Raw genomic sequence first — 16833 nt, forward strand, 5'->3', positions numbered from 1 at the left:
CCACTTCCCTGGTGGTCTTCAGGAGTTTTATATATGGGAGGAGAGGTCAGATGTTGATGTAGGTGCTTTAGTTTAACATTGCTAACTCAAGTTCCTTTCTTCTTGGAAGTAGCATCAGTTTCTTATTCTCTAGCAGAATCAACTCTGTTTTTAAAGGAAGAGCCAGTAAGAAGGATTTAAAGATCTTCCTGAGGGATTTCTCTTGTCCATTATCAAATTCCTTGGAAAATGTGAGTTCTTCTGAAAGTTCTTCTCTGTTATTTCACAAAGGAGCTCTCTAAAAATTGGCCCATTTCAGTGGCAAATTTGCACTACATATTGTCAATAAGAGCCAGCTTAAGACTAAATATTAAAAAAATTAAGATCATGGCATCTGGCCCCATTACTGCAAAGGCAAATAGAAGGGGAAAAGGTGGAGGTAGTGACAGATTTCCTTCCTGGGCTCCAGAATCACTGTGGATGGTGACTACAGCCATAAAATCAGAAGAGAACTGCTTCTTGGCAGGAAAGCTACGACAAACCTAGACAGTGTGTTGAAAAGCAGAGACATCACTCTGCCAACAAGGGTCCACATCATCAAGGCTATGGTCTTTCCAGTAGTCACATACAATTATGAGAGCTGAACCATAAAGAAGGCAGAACGCCCTCAATCCTACATGTCGCAACTAAGACTTGTCACAGCCAAATAAATAAATACATAAACAAATAGATATTTAAAAAACAAAATGTTCAAATTGTTGCCTTCAAACTGTGGTGCTGTAGTAAGAGTCCTGAGCATCCCTTGGACAGCAAGGGGATTAAACCAGTCAATTTTAAGGGAGATCAACCTTGAACATTCACTGGAAGGACATGCTGAAGCTGAAACTCCAGTATTTTGGTCATATGATGCAAACAGAGACTCATTGGAAAAGTCCCTGATGCTGGGAAAGATTGACAGCAGAAGGAGACGAGGGCGTCAGTGAGTGAGATGGTTGGATGGCATCACTGATGCAATGAACATGAACTTGGGAAAACTCCGGGAGATGGTGAGGAACAGGGAGGCCTGGCATGTTGCAGTCCATGGGGTCGCAAAGAGTCTGACAAGACTGGGCGACTGAACAATAACAATTGTCAATAACTACCTTGGTGCACTGAGCTCCGCTGCCTGGATCCTAAACCTGACTCCACCACTCCTACCTGTATGACTTTGGGCAAATTACTTAACCTCTCTGAACTTCAGGTTAACAATACCTACCTAAATGTACAGGTATCATATCTCTTAGAATGGTGTCTGGCAGGTGCTGAGAGCTCAGATTAACACTGGCCACAGTGGTAGTGATGGAGATGACATGCTAGGTGCTTTCCATGCACCTAGGTTCATGACATGCTAGGCTCTTTGGATGTGGTCTAACTTTGACAAGTTCTCTCCCTTCACAGATGGGAGAGTGAAGTTCAAAGAGAATAAATAATCAACTCAAAGTCATAAATTTAACAGGTGGCAGGGCAGGGATTTAAATCCAGTTCCTTCTAACCCAACTCCGGAGCTCTTTTCTTTATTGTGTTACCGTATTTCTAGACCAGATCAGTATATGCATCAGGAAAGTTCTTTACAGTGTTGATGAAAACAAAAAGTACAGCCTAAGGACTGAGAGTTACGCATTATTCAGTGGACAAACTGAAGACTTAAGCCCAAGAGACAGCTTCTCAGATAGCTCTGAGGGATTTTCCGAAGAGGTAAGGGAGGAGCCGGAATATAAAAGAGTTTTCAAAAACCAGTTGTCTGGGGACTTCCCTCGTGGCCCAGTGGCTAAGAATCCACCTTCTGATGCAGGGGACACAGGTTTGGTCCGTGGTCCAGGACCTGAGATCCCACACGCCATGGGGCAACTAAGCCCGTGCTCTGCAACTAGAGAGCTGGCACACTGCAGCTACGGAGCCCTTGCACCACAACAAAAGATCCCACGTGCCGCAACTAAGACCCTACGTGTTGCAACTAAGATTTGACCCAGCCAACTTAATAAATGCAGAAACAAATCAGTATTTAAAAAACCAAGTAGTCTGAACATCAGAAAATTACTGTTAAAAAGAAAAAATAGGCATCTCGGATTAATGAATTTAGCACTTTTCTATGTATGGGAAGATGCAAGGGTCTGGGCTCATTGAAATCACTCCTTTACAGGCACTTTAACAATCTAAGGCCAGTACCTTGTTTTTGTTTTTTTTTTCCATCCAGGATCCCCTCAGAATGCACAGTCGGGGCAGCTTCAATGGCTGATGACTTGATGGCCACAGCATCCTTTGTTTACTGATGTGGCACGGGACATTCTTTGTCCACAACTGTTTATAAGTATTTTCACAAATGTTACTTGTAATCACTTAGACTTTACACAAATTCATAGGTTTGGATTACCAGCATCACAATTAACAATGAGAAAATGGATTCATTCAGGTAGAATGAAACTGGCCTGACTTTGCCCAGCTGATGATTGTGGACAGGAACCAGTGACTTCTGGCTTGGCCTCTCATTTTTTGCCCACATCAGTCCACCCAAAGATCAGCTTCTTCCTGAAGTCCACAGTGGCTTTCCGCTCTCAGTCTAAACTGGCCCTCAAACTTACCATCTGCTCCTTCAATTCATGCTTTCATTTTCCTTTAAAATTCTGGCCAGAAACAAAACAAAACAAAACAAACATTCTTGGCCAGGAATTCCTTCTTCCAGGAAGTGCTCGCTGACTTAAATTTAGTTGATCCGCTCACCAAGTGTTCTACACGGATCCTCTGCCCTTGCCTACTGCTCTTGACAACTTTTTCTCACAACTGCCCTGTGGGGATCAGATCAGATCAGATCAGTCACTCAGTCGTGTCCGACTCTTTGCAACCCCATGAATCGCAGCACGCCAGGCCTCCCTGTCCATCACCAACTCCCGGAGTTCCCTGAGACTCACGTACATTGAGTCAGTGATGCCATCCAGCCATCTCATCCTCTGTTGTCCCCTTCTCCTCCTGCCCCCAATCCCTCCCAGCATCAGAGTCTTTTCCAATGAGTCAACTCTTCCCATGAGGTGGCCAAAGGACTGGAGTTTCAGCTTTAGCATCAGTCCTTCCGAAGAAATCCCAGGGCTGATCTCCTTCAGAATGGACTGGTTGGAACTCCTTGCAGCCCAAGGGACTCTCAAGAGTCTTCTCCAACACCACACTTCAAAAACATCAATTCTTCAGCGCTCAGCCTTCTTCACAGTCCAACTCTAACATCCATACATGACCACAGGAAAAACCATAGCCTTGACTAGACGTACCTTTGTTGGCAAAGTAATGTCACTGCTTTTGAATATGCTATCTAGGTTGTCATAACTTTCCTTCCAAGGAGTAAGCGTCTTTTAATTTCATGGCTGCAGTCACCATCTGTAGTGATTTTGGAGTCCAAAAAAATAAAGTCTGACACTGTTTCCACTGTTTCCCCATCTATTTCCCATGAAGTGGTGGGACCGGATGCCATGATCTGAGTTTTCTGAATGTTGAGCTTTAAGCCAACTTTTTCACTCTCCACTTTCACTTTCATCAAGAGGCTTTTGAGTTCCTCTTCACTTTCTGCCACAAGGGTGGTGTCATCTGCATATCTGATCTTATTGATATTTCTCCTGGCAATCTTGATTCCAGCTTGTGTTTCTTCCAGTCCAGGGTTTCTCATGATGTACTCTGCATATAAGTTAAATAAACAGGGTGACAATATACAGCCTTGACAAACTCCTTTTCCTATTTGGAACCAGTCTGTTGTTCCACGTCCAGTTCTAACTGTTGCTTCCTGACCTGCATACAAATTTCTCAAGAGGCAGATCAGGTGGTCTGGTATTCCCATCTCTTTCAGAATTTTCCACAGTTTATTGTGACTGGTCATAACAAACACCCTCTTCCAACAACACAAGAGAAGACTCTATACATGGACATCACCAGATGGTCAACACCGAAATCAGATTGATTATATTCTTTGCAGCCAAAGATGGAGAAGCTCTATACAGTCAGCAAAAACAAGACCAGGAGCTGACTGTGGCTCAGATCATGAACTCCTTATTGCCAAATTCAGACTTAAATTGAAGAAAGTAGGGGAAACCACTAGACCATTCAGGTACGACTTAAATCAAAGCCCTGTGGGGAAGGTACTATTATTACCTAGCTCATAGAGTTGAGATTCAACCCAGTCTGGTTTTAGAGACCCTCTTCTTAACTACTCCAGAGTTTCAGCCTCCTTACCCCCGACAGGTGAACCATGAGATGGCAGCTCGGTAGCTCTGAACACTCATGCTGGGAAAAGGCCATTTCTGAGACAACCAGTACCTGAGTGAAATAGCAGTGGCTCTTTTCCAGAGCTTCTTGAAGTTCTCTTCAAAGTCAGTAAGTAGCTGCGGTTATTCATGAGGACAGGTATAATGTGCGATTTGGCTCAGTTCTAAAGAAAACAAGTGGTCTGCATGGCTAGCTTGAAAACTGGTGGACTGCGTTGCATTTGGTCAGTTGAAAACTATAGCCACGAGACCATCCCTCCATATAGAAGTCACCCAATGAGTATGTACTTATTGGGTATACCTATCAAATCTTTATTGAGCACTATCTAAGTGCTAAACTCAATACCAAGGAACATGGATACAGTGGTGAACAAGAGACAAAATCTCTGGCCTCCTGAAACTTACATCCTATTAGAGGTAACCAACTAAAAACAAAATATTTAATACTGTATCTAGTAGTAATACCTTCTATTCTTCATAAAGATAAAACATGATGAGGAGATAAAGATTGAAAGTGGTGGGTATATTGTGAAGACTGTTTCTGACAGGATGTGGATGGAAGTAGCTCCGAGGAGATGATTTGAGTAAAATTCTGAAGATTAAGAAGGAGCTAGCAATGCACAGATCTTGGGGGAAAAACATTCCCCCAGAAATATTCTGAGCAGAAAGGAACGCTCTTGTTTGTTAAACAGCAAGAAGGCCTTCCATTGTTTAAGTGTCCTTAAACTAGTTTACTTTCTCTGTGCCTCATTTTCCTTACCTACATGCAACCCAGATAACAGTAGACCCTGTGGCCTCTCTCTCTTAAAACCTGGCTTATCACAATTTTCTTAGGGTATATAACGATTGATATGATTTGAGTGGTAAAGTTTAAATGTTTTATTAATTTTGTCACCTAAAATTTTCCATGGAGAATAGGAACTGTTAATAATTTTATGCGGGCTAGTAAATTTTCTATTGTTAATTAATAAAAATGATTTTTTTAAAAATTGGCTTAATACATCCCTCTCCCTCCACCACCACCACCACGATCCCGTGCCTAGAAAATGTCCAAATGTTCTCATTCAAAGATTTTTCAGCTCCTGAGGGTTCTGTCCTCATGGCTTTTCTGCATCTCAAGGCCCTGATCCCATAGATGCACATTTGACTCTTGAGGCATTGCACAAGGTAGGATAACCAGGACTTTTCATAAGAACTGCAGAACACCCACCCTGTCCTAGGAATTGTGTACACAGCAGATGGGGGAATGAGGAGAGACCCAGAGGAGCACAGATGACTTGTACAGAGAGGCAGGGCCCATTTTTCAGATGCGAGAGTCCCAGGAATGTCTCAGCTGTTTCTCAGGCTGGTCTCTAACTTCCAGGCCCTCTCTCCTTTTCTTGCATTTCTTTTCTTTTTATCTTTTCTGGTTTTGAAGAGCAGTGCCTATTTTTAAAAAATAATTTATTGTTATTTATTTATTTGGCTGTGTTTGGTTTCAGTTGTGGCACGTGGGATCTTTGGTATTCATGTGGCCTGTGGCATCTTTCGTTGCGGGATTGAACTCTTAGTTGGGGCACATGGGATCTAGTTCCCTGACGAGGAATTGACCCCTGGGCCCCCTGCATTGGGAACACAGAGCCTTAGCCACTGGACCACCAGGGAAGTCCCTCCCTTCCTTTCTTTCTCCTTCTCCTTCTGATAGTAACACAACAATTTCTCCTTTTAAACTTCTGTCCCCACCCTCTTTTCTGTCATTGTAAGAGGTCAACCACCCCAGGAATAACTTTCAAAGTATTTTCTTGAACCAAACACAAGTGGTCTCTTTGAGCATAATTCTGGAGCTAGGTTTGAGAAAAAAATTATTGTTCACATTTCTATATTTAAGTGCAAGTAACTATATTAAATTTGTTGGCTTATTGGAAGGATTGCCTGGGATAATGGATGCACAAGCTTTAGCAGCATTACTGGCATAAAGTAGACAGTCAATAAGCAGAGGCAACAGTTAGTGTGCTTGTCGTGGTAGAAGTGGTGATGATGGTGAAATCACTACTTGTTTGGGGCCAGGTGACTTTGGGGCTTAACTTAGAGAGCTTAGAGAGGTGAAGGACCAGGAAAACTCTTGCCACAAAGAAATCACTGTCAGAGGAGGAAAAGAGAATATTGAGGTTACACTGGGAGGTAAGAAACAGACAAACAAAAACCAAAACAGAACCTGCAGAGATTTTGAGGTAGAGAAAAGCAAAGCAAAGGAAATGGAGAAGAAAGGTGATGGATGCAATTAAAATGTATATAAGCTTTATGAGAACTTGGGTCTAAGTCAAAACTGGTGGGTGATGCTTAGGGCCTCTTCTGCATTCTTGACACAGATTTGATGAATGCAACGGGAAAAGCACAAAGTGAGTTTTGGTTAAAGATCACGGTGTGTAGATATTTATTCTCCCCCTTCTCTTCCCTCCAAATCTCAAAGAGAATAAAAGATGGAGACAATATTTTAGTTGCCAGTAAAATAAGGATATGACTGCAGTTTTAAACCACAAACTATGTAGCAAACGTGCTAAATGCTGTGAAATCTAGACCAAAAATGGGGAAGAACAGAGAGCTGACAACATATTCTCAGACGCTCGGCAAGACGGATATTTCGTCAGGAGCAAGTGGGACTACAGTGAAATGCCCGTCCAAGGATTCTTCAAGTGATATGAGATTTGGGGGCACAGCGAGCCATGGCAGAAATGTTCCCATAGAGACCCAGTTTGATACCATAGAACATGGCAGCTTGAAATCCAGGGGAAAGCAGGCTCACACAGAATCTTTATCTACTGTCTATTCTCCTAGTTGTGTGTATGCGTGTGCTTAGTCACTCAGTGATGTCCGACTCTTTGCAACCCCACGGATTGTAGCCTGCCAGGCTTCTCTGTCCATAGGCATTGTCCAGGCAAGAATACAGGAGTGGGTTGCCCTGTTCTCCTCCAGGGGATCTTCCCAACCCAGGGATTGAACCTAGGTCTCCCACATTGCAGGCAGATTCTTTATCATCCGAGCCATAGAGATGACCAAAGGTGAGTCAAGATGAATAGATAGGAGAAAACAGCATTTTCCAAATACCAACTTCTTACACGCATAAGGCTAAGTGATGATACATAGTCACAGGCTAAGAAAAACAATGGATTTGGTGAGGAGCTCTGAGGCAGTACTCTGAGCTTACTAACGTCTTCCACTACTTTCCTTCCTCCACAGACTATCTTTCAGCTGATATACGAGATGAATAGTGATCAGAAGGGACCCTCGCCATAGATCTGCTTTGAAATGAGAGGGAAAATAAAGAAGAAAGGAAAGTAAGACAAAGAAATATAAATAAGAAAAATAAGACAAATAAATAAAAATAAATAAGAACTAGGGAAAATTTCCAAGTAAACAGAGGAAGAGTTCAGACAAACAATTCTCTGTACTTGCAAAGAAATAATAGGATGTACATGTAAATGAAAAATATTACAGAGAGGAAAGCTATACTATACACAACAAAATTGATAATAAATCTTACCTGTGCATATATACAATGAAATATTACTCAGCCATAAAAGAAATGAATGTGAATCATTTGAACTGAGGTGTATGAACCTACAGCCTGTTACACAGAGTGAAGTTAGTCAGAAAGGGAAAAACAAATATATATTAATGGATATATATGGAATCTAGAAAAATGGTACTGCGGAACCTATTTGTGAGGCAGTAATAGAGATGCAGATATAGAAAATGGACACGTGGACACAGCAGGGGAAGGAGTGGGCAGGATGAATTGAGAGAATAGCTTTGACATATATACCCTATCTGGAGAAGGCAATGGCACCCCACTCCAGTACTGTTGTCTGGAGAATCCAGACAACAGTACTGGAGGAGCCTGGTAGGCTGCAGTCCATGGGGTCGCTGAGGGTCGGACACGACTGAACGACTTCACTTTCACTTTCATGCATTGGAGAAGGAAATGGCAACCCACTCCAGTGTTCTTGCTGGAGAATCCCAGGGACGGGAGAGCCTGGTGGGCTGCCGTCTATGGGGTCACACAGAGTCGGACACGATTGAAGTGACTTAGCAGCAGCATATACCCTATCATGTGTAAAATAGGTAACTAGTAGGAAGCTGCTACATAACACAGGGAGGCCAGTCCAGACCTCTGTGATGACCTAGAGGAGTGGAATGGTGGTGGGGGGTGGTGTGCAGGTGGGAGTCTCAAGAGGGAGAGGATATATTAATATATATATATGTATATGTATATGTATATACTATGGCTAATTTGTGTTTTTGTATGGCAGAAAACAACACACATTGTAAAGCAATTATCCTCCAATTAAAAACAAAGAATAAACCTACCCTAAATAGGACTTTTGTTCATTTGTTCAACACATAATTACTGAATATCCTATACATGTCAGGATTGCTATAAATGCTAGATTTTAGCACTATTTAAGGTTGGCAACATCTCTGCCCTCTTGGAGCTTACGATCTAGGAATGGGGATAAAGAAAAGAAAATACATAGATTAAATGTATGTAGTTCTATTTAAAAAAGTAAAATAGGACTGTATAATAGAGCATGAAAACATAGGGCCTTGAAGCATGTGCGCCACAGCTAGAGAGTAGCCCCCGCTCCCCACAATTAGAGAAAAGCCCTCATGCAGTAAACTAAGATCATGGCATCCGGTCCCATCATTTCATGGCAAATAGATGGGGAAACAATGGAAACAGTGACAGATTTTATTTTGGGGGGGCTCCAAAATCACTGTAGATGGTGACTGCAGCCATTAAATTAAAAGACGCTTGCTCCTTGGAAGAAAAGCTACGATCAACCTAGACAGCATATTAAAAAGCAGAAACATTACTTTGCCAACAAAGGTCCATCTAGTCAAGGCTATGATTTTTCCAGTAGTCATGTATGGATGTGAGAGTTGGACTATAAAGAAAGCTGAGTGCCGAAGAGTTGATGCTTTTGAACTGTGGTGTTGGACAAGACCTTGGAGCGTTCCTTGGACTGCAAGGAGATCCAACCAGTCAATCCTAAAGGAAATCAGTCCTGAATATTCATTGGAAGGGCTGATGCTGAAGCTGAAACTCCAACACTTTGGCCACCTGATGTGAAGAAATGACTCCCTAGAAAAGACCTTGATGCTGGGAAAGATATAAGGTGGGAGGAGAAAGGGATGACAGAGGATGAGATGGTTGAATGACATCACTGAATCGATGGACATGAGTTTGAGTAGGCTCTGGGAGTTGGTGATGGACAGGGAGGCCTGGCATGCTCTAGTCCATGGGGTTGCAAAGAGTTGGACACAACTGAGCGACTGAATAACGAACTGAATAACAAAGACCCAGTGCAGCCGAAAATCAGAAAAATAAAATAAAATAAATAGTTGTTATTTCATGGTACAGTTTTTGTATAATTTTTACATTGTGTTTTGTAGTTTTCTGTATTACTTGAATTTATTATAGTGGATATATATCGGCTTTATAAAAATCATTTGAATCATGCTTAAAAAAAAACAAAAACAAAAACATAGCAGGTGATAAGGAAATGCTCAAAAGAGGATGAAGCCATGTTGAAAAGATAAATGAGCAATATGGGATCCTGGATTGGTTCCTGGACATTAGTGGGAAAACTGTTGAAATTTGAATAAGGTCTGCACAGTAGTATTCAGTGCTATATCAAGGTCATTACGCTGTTTGATTATTGTGATGGTTATGTAAAATGCTACAATAGGGGAAGTTGAGTAAAGGACAAAGGGAATTTTATGAGTTGTTTATGCAATTAAATCTAAAATTATTTCAAAATATAGTTAGAAAAGAGCATGACATGGTATTCAATCATATAACTAAAAAGTTGAATTTTGACCTTTCTTTGAACTGCAAAATTTGTGAAATAAATGGGGGAACATGAAAAAATGACAAATAACAAATGCATATAGTTAATTAAATTGGTATTAGGTTATGCTGATTCTAATTTGTAGTTTCAGAGTTCCAGGATATTCTGGAAAGGAAATTTGTTGATGTAAATGTTTAATGTCTAAAATGTGTTATCACTGTTGTTATAAATATACTGATTATGTTTGGTCTCTGAGGACCACATCAGTTCAGTTCAGTCACTCAGTCATGGCCAACTCTTTGCAACCCCATGAATCGCAGCATGCCAGGCCTCCCTGTCCATCACCAACTCCCGGAGTTCACTCAGACTCACATCCATCAAGTCGGTGATCCCATCCAGCCATCTCATCCTCTGTTGTCCCTTCTCCTTCTGCCCCCAGTCCCTTCCAGCATCAGAGTCTTTTCCAATGAGTCAACTCTTCACATGAGGTGGCCGAAGTACTGGAGTTTCAGCTTTAGCATCATTCCTTCCAAAGAAATCCCAGGGCTGATCTCCTTCAGAATGGACTGGTTGGATCTCCTTGCAGTCCAAGGGACTCTCAAGAGTCTTCTCCAACACCACAGTTCAAAAGCATCAATTCTTTGGCACTCAGCTTTCTTCACAGTCCAACTCTCACACCCATACATGACCACTGGAAAAACCATAGCCTTGACTAGACGGACCTTTGTTGGCAAAGTAATGTCTCTGCTTTTGTATATGCTATCTAGGTTGGTCATAACTTTCCTTCCAAGGAGTAAGCTTCTTTTAATTTCATGGCTGCAGTCACCATCTGCACTGATTTTGGAGACCCCAAAAATAAAGTCTAACACTGTTTCCTCTGTTTCCCCATCTATTTGCCATGAAGTGATGGGACCAGATGCCATGATCTTCATTTTCTGAATGGTGAGCTTTAAGCCAACTTTTTCACTCTCCTCTTTCATGTTCATCAAGAGGCTTTTTACTTCCTCTTCACTTTCTGCCATAAGGGTGGTGTCATCTACATATTTGAGGTTATTGATATTTCTCCCGGCAATCTTGATTCCAGCTTGTGCTTCTTCCAGCCCAGCGTTTCTCATGATGTACTCTGCAAAGAAGTTAAATAAGCTGGGTGACAATATACAGCCTTGATGTACTCCTTTTCCTATGTGGAAGCAGTCTATTGTTCCATGTCCAGTTCTAACTGTTGCTTCCTGACCTGCATATAGGTTTCTCAAGAGGCAGGTCAGGTGGTCTGATATTCCCATCTTTCAGAATTTTCCATAGTTTATTGTGATCCACACAGTCAAAGGCTTTGGCATAGTCACTAAAGCAGAAATAGATGTTTTTCTGGAACTCTCTTGCTTTTTCCATGATCCAGCAGATGCTGGCAATTTGATCTCTGGTTCCTCTGCCTTTTCTAAAACCAGCTTGAACATCAGGAAGTTCACGGTTCACATATTGCTGAAGCCTGGCTTGGAGAATTTTGAGCGTTACTTTACTAGCATGTGAGATGAGTGCAATTGTGCGGTAGTTTGAGCATTCTTTGGCATTGCCTTTCTTTGGGATTGGAATGAAAACTGACCTTTTCCAGTCCTGTGGCCACTGTTGGGTTTTCCAGATTTGCTGGCCTATTGAGTGCAGCACTTTCACAGCATCATCTTTCAGGATTTGGAATAGCTCAACTGGAATTCCATCACCTCCACTAGCTTTGTTCGTAGTGATGCTTTCTAAGGCCCACTTGACTTCACATTCCAGGATGTCTGGCTCTAGGTCAGTGATCACACCATCATGATTATCTGGGTCGTGAAGATCTTTTTTGTACAGTTCTTCTGTGTATTCTTGCCACCTCTTCTTAATATATTCTGTTTCTGTTAGGTCCATATCATTTCTGTCCTTTATGGAGCCCATCTTTGCATGAAATGTTCCCTTGATATCTCTAATTTTCTTGAAGAGATCTCTAGTCTTTCCCATTCTGTTGTTTTCCTCTATTTCTTTGCATTGATCACTGAGGAAGGCTTTTTTTTTTTATCTCTTCTTGATGTTCTTTGGAGCTCTGCTTTCAGATGCTTATATCTTTCCTTTTCTCCTTTGCTTTTCACTTCTCTTCTTTTCACAGCTATTTGTAAGGCCTCCCCAGACAGCCATTTTGCTTTTTTGCATTTATTTTCCTTGGGGATGGTCTTGATCCCTGTCTCCTGTACAATGTCATGAACCTCTGTCCATAGTTCATCAGGCACTCTATCTATCAGATCTAGTCCCTTAAATCTATTTCTCACTTCCACTGTATAATCATAAAGGATTTGATTTAGGTCATACCTGAATGGTCTAGTGGTTTTTCCTACTTCCTCAATTTAAGTCTGAATTTGGCAATAAGGAGCTCATGATCTGAGCCACAGTCAGCTCCCGGTCTTGTTTTTACTGACTGTATAGAGCTTCTCCATCTTTGGCTGCAAAGAACATAATCAATCTGATTTCGGTTGACCACCTGGTGATGTCCATGTATAGAGTCTTCTCTTGTGTTGTTGGAAGAGGGTGTTTGCTATGACCAGTGCGTTCTCTTGGCAAAACTCTATTAGCCTTTGCCCTGCTTCATTCTGTATGCCAAGGCCAAATTTGCCTGTTACTTCAGGTGTTTCTTGACTTCCTACTTTGGCATTCCAGTCCCCTATAATGAAAAGGACATCTTTTTTTTGGTGTTAGTTCTAAAAGGTCTTGTAGGTCTTCATAGAACCATTCTTCAGCGTTACTGGTTGGGGCATAGACTTGGATTACTGTGATATTGAATGGTTTGCCTTGAAAACGAACAGAGATCATTCTGTTGTTTTTGAGACTGCATCCAAGTACTGCATTTTGGACTCTTCTGTTGACCATGATGGCTACTCCATTCTTCTAAAGGATTTCTGCCTGCAGTAGTAGATATAATGGTCATCTAAGGACCACATCAATTCTACATTGTTTTCAAGCTGAAGTTTACATACATTATTGGGAAAACAGGTGATTTTATTTGTTTCAGTGTCTTCACTTTCATCTGTATATCAATCCCAGATCTCCCCTCCATTTTTCCCCAATTTTATTAAGAAATGACCGACATACATTACTGTTTAAATTTAAGGCATACAGCATGATAGTTTGATTCATATATTGTAAAATTATGCCATGTAGGTACAGCTAACAGCTGTTTTCTCATATAGAACAATAAAACGAAAAGAAAACAGAAAGAACAGAAAAACATTTTCTTCTTGTGGTGAGAACTCTTAGGATTTACTCTCTTAAAACTTTCCTATTTATCATAGAGCAGAGTCAGTTATAGACCTCATGTTCTACACGACATCTCTAGTTTGCATTTATCTTATAACTGGAAGCTAGTACTTTTTGACCACCTTCTTTCAATCCTCCCAGCCCTACCCACTACCTCTGATAACCACAAATCTCATCCCTTTTTCTATAAGTTTTTTTTTAGGTTCCACATATAAATGGTATCATACAGTACATGTCTTTCTCCATCTGACTTGTTTCATTTAGCATAATGCCTTCAAGGTCCATCCATCTTGTTGCAAATAGTGAGATTTCCTCATTTTTCATGGCTGAATAATATTTCACTATGCATATGTGTGTATACACACAACTATACACACATATGCATAGTGAAATATTTGTGTGTATGTATATATATTCACGCATCCATCAATGGACACTTTCTAATTGGGTTACTTGAGAGATTTTTCTTATTGAATTATACAAGTTTATATATTGACTCTACTTTAAAGGTAATTATTAATATATTTCCAGCATAATTATTAAAATTATATTTAGTTAATCAAATGAGTGATTAAGGAGTTAGAAACTATACATGACAAATATGCAGAATACGTACTGAAAATGGGTGTAAATCTGCTATTTTTGGTGCATCAAAGGAAATATCATTTGGTCCAGGCTGAAACAGCAATTTCCTTATAAGCACGCATGCTAAACATGTGTGCATGCTAAATCGCTTCAGTCATGTCCAACTCTTTGCAGCTGTATGGATCCTAGCCCACCAGGCTCCTCTATCCACAGAATTTTCCAGTCAAGAATACTGTAGTGAGTTGCCGTGCCCTTCTCCAGGGGATCTTCCCCACCCAGGGACTGAACTCACATCTCCTGTTTCATGCATTGGCAGCAGGGTTCTGTACTACATGCCCCATATGGGAAGATCTTCCTTAGAAGGGGAGCAATCTTTCTTTCTTTCTTTTTTTTTTTTTTTTACCAGTTATCCAGTCTTTCCTGGAGAATCTGCATGGACAGAGGAGCCTGGCGGGCTACAGTCCATGGGATCACAAAGAGTCAGACCCGACTGAGCGACCGAGCACAGCACACACGCTATTCTTTACATCCATTCTGGTGCTGTGACTAAACAAGATCCATACCACACGCCACATGCCAGATACTTCCAATGTATAAATAAACAACTCCAGTACATTCCAACTTCGTAAAGCAGCTATTTTTTTGAAAAGAGCAGAATAATTCCATACCAGGTTCACTATAGAGAAATTCTCTGGTGGATTCTGAAGCAAATAGAAAGAAAACAACAAAAACCTTAGAAATTTATAACTGACAAAATAATTATTTTTCTTTTTTTAGTTTGGAAACTACTGACTCTTATAAAAAGCAATAACTCATATCAAGAATATTATATTTGTTTACAAGAGTTATGTGTTAAATCTCTAAAATACTACTGTGAAGTCAAATGTCAAGAATGTAATTAGTAAAAGGAAGGGGAGGAGTTGACTCAGGCAGCCCTTCAGCGCCCATTCACTCTGTAAACAGAGCTGTGCGGCTTGAATTCCACAGTAACGACATGGAGCTGTTTGTTTGTTGAACACAAGATGATAAATGATAAAGCAAGTAGCAAAGAAAATCTGAAAAGTTACTGTTCAAAAACTGTCTATCAAATAAATATACTCTTATTGTAAATTGCTCCATACTGGGTTTTAGTTTTTTACCCTACCAGTGTGTGGGTATTTACCAATTTTTATTTCAGCTCTTCTCATTGTGTTCATTCCTTATGTGGCTTAGTGCGTGACCTCTGTCCTTGAAAGGTCTCTTCAAAGTAGATTACAGAATTTAGAGACATTTTTTAGGGCTTCCCTGGTGGTTCAGACAGTAAAGAATCTGCCTGCAATGTGGGAGACCTGGGTTCGATCCCTGGGTAGAGAAGATCCCCTGGAGTAGGAAATGGCAACCCACTCCAGAATTCTTGCCTGGAGAATTCCATGGACAGAGGAGCCTGGTGGGCTACAGTCCACGGGGTTGAAAAGAGTCAGACACGACTGAGGCACTAACACTAACTAACTAGAGACATTTTTAAAGTCAATTGATAATTTTCCAATTCTACATATTCTACAGTTTAACTCTCAGCCATTTGCTTAGACAAAATAAAATGGTCGGGGCGGGGGGGGTGGTGATGGTCGGGGGCGGGGTGCAGGGAGATACTCCCACACTAAAACCAGCAGGCTTTGTCTGCTTAGTGTTCCTGTATCTTATTCTATTTATAGATATCATATCGTGATACAGGCAAACAGATGTGGATTTGATTCAAATGGGTATGGTTTGACAACTCATTTTTTACTTCTTTTAGCCCTAGAGTTTAACCAAAACCCTTTCTTCTGTGCAATGTCACCCTAAATGCAACAAAGTAGGGTCTGGCAGGAAAGTCTCGGTAACAGACCCAGTGTCTGTCCCGTGTCCATCAATGTCATGGCTAGCTTGGAAATTAACAAGGCATTTTGCAGCATCCCAGGTGCAATCCATTTAAAATTAACCCCAATTAAAACACAAAATAGTGCACACTGAACAGGTTTATTGCATATTAATTTTGGATGTACACTGCCAGAATTTAAATGAGCTTTGTCTGTCTATTGAGCAAGCAGTAATGCACAGGCCAGACTCCCGATGTGTTTTTGACATTTGCTGACAAAAATGTGTGGATGTTATTTTTCTTTTCACCTGAGGATGTTCCACCTATTCTAGCAAGGAAGGAAAACTGGACTGAGTGGGTCCTTAGCCAGCAAAGTAACTGTTTACACTGCAGATGCTGATGGAGTGGAGTAGTCTTGATGAGAAAGAGGGATTGAGACAGAGAAGAAGAAACCCAGAGGTCTGATTTGTCTTCTATTTTGATACCAAGTGTCATATTTTCAAGCACAAGGTTTAAAAAAAAAATCTCATTTGCAAAAGGAAAAAAAGAGAGAGAGGAAAAAAAAATCTCTTTTGCAGCCTGCAGCCATCAGCTGGCTGCAAAGCTCAGGACCTTCTCTGAGGGAGGAGAAGCACTGTGGCCTCGGGGACCACGGTGCTGCACGTGAGCTCAGATAGTGAGGCCAACTGCCAGAAGGGAGAACGATGGGAGAACATAGGCTGTTTGCAATGGACATCAGAAATAGTGGCAGGCAGGAAGCCCGTATAATTTATCATCCAAACTAGACACTTTGGAAAGAGGGCACTATTAATCTTCACACCAGGTCAATAGATATGAACGGAGCCCACCCCAGACAAATGGGGACACAGGGCTCTGCTACCCAGAGGAGGCCTGCTCAGGATACCTGTACTTTCTCTTTACTAGGTTTGCAGTGAAAACATCTATAGCTTCCCTGAAGCCTCACCTTCAGGGTTATACTGCCTGGAAATGATTTTGAGAATGTATTTTGGAGCAAAACAGATTTGTTGAAGACGATGTCCTCATAAGT

Source organism: Bos indicus x Bos taurus, chromosome 11 (assembly GCF_003369695.1).
Source record: "Bos indicus x Bos taurus breed Angus x Brahman F1 hybrid chromosome 11, Bos_hybrid_MaternalHap_v2.0, whole genome shotgun sequence".
Classification (NCBI taxonomy): Eukaryota; Metazoa; Chordata; class Mammalia; order Artiodactyla; family Bovidae; genus Bos; species Bos indicus x Bos taurus.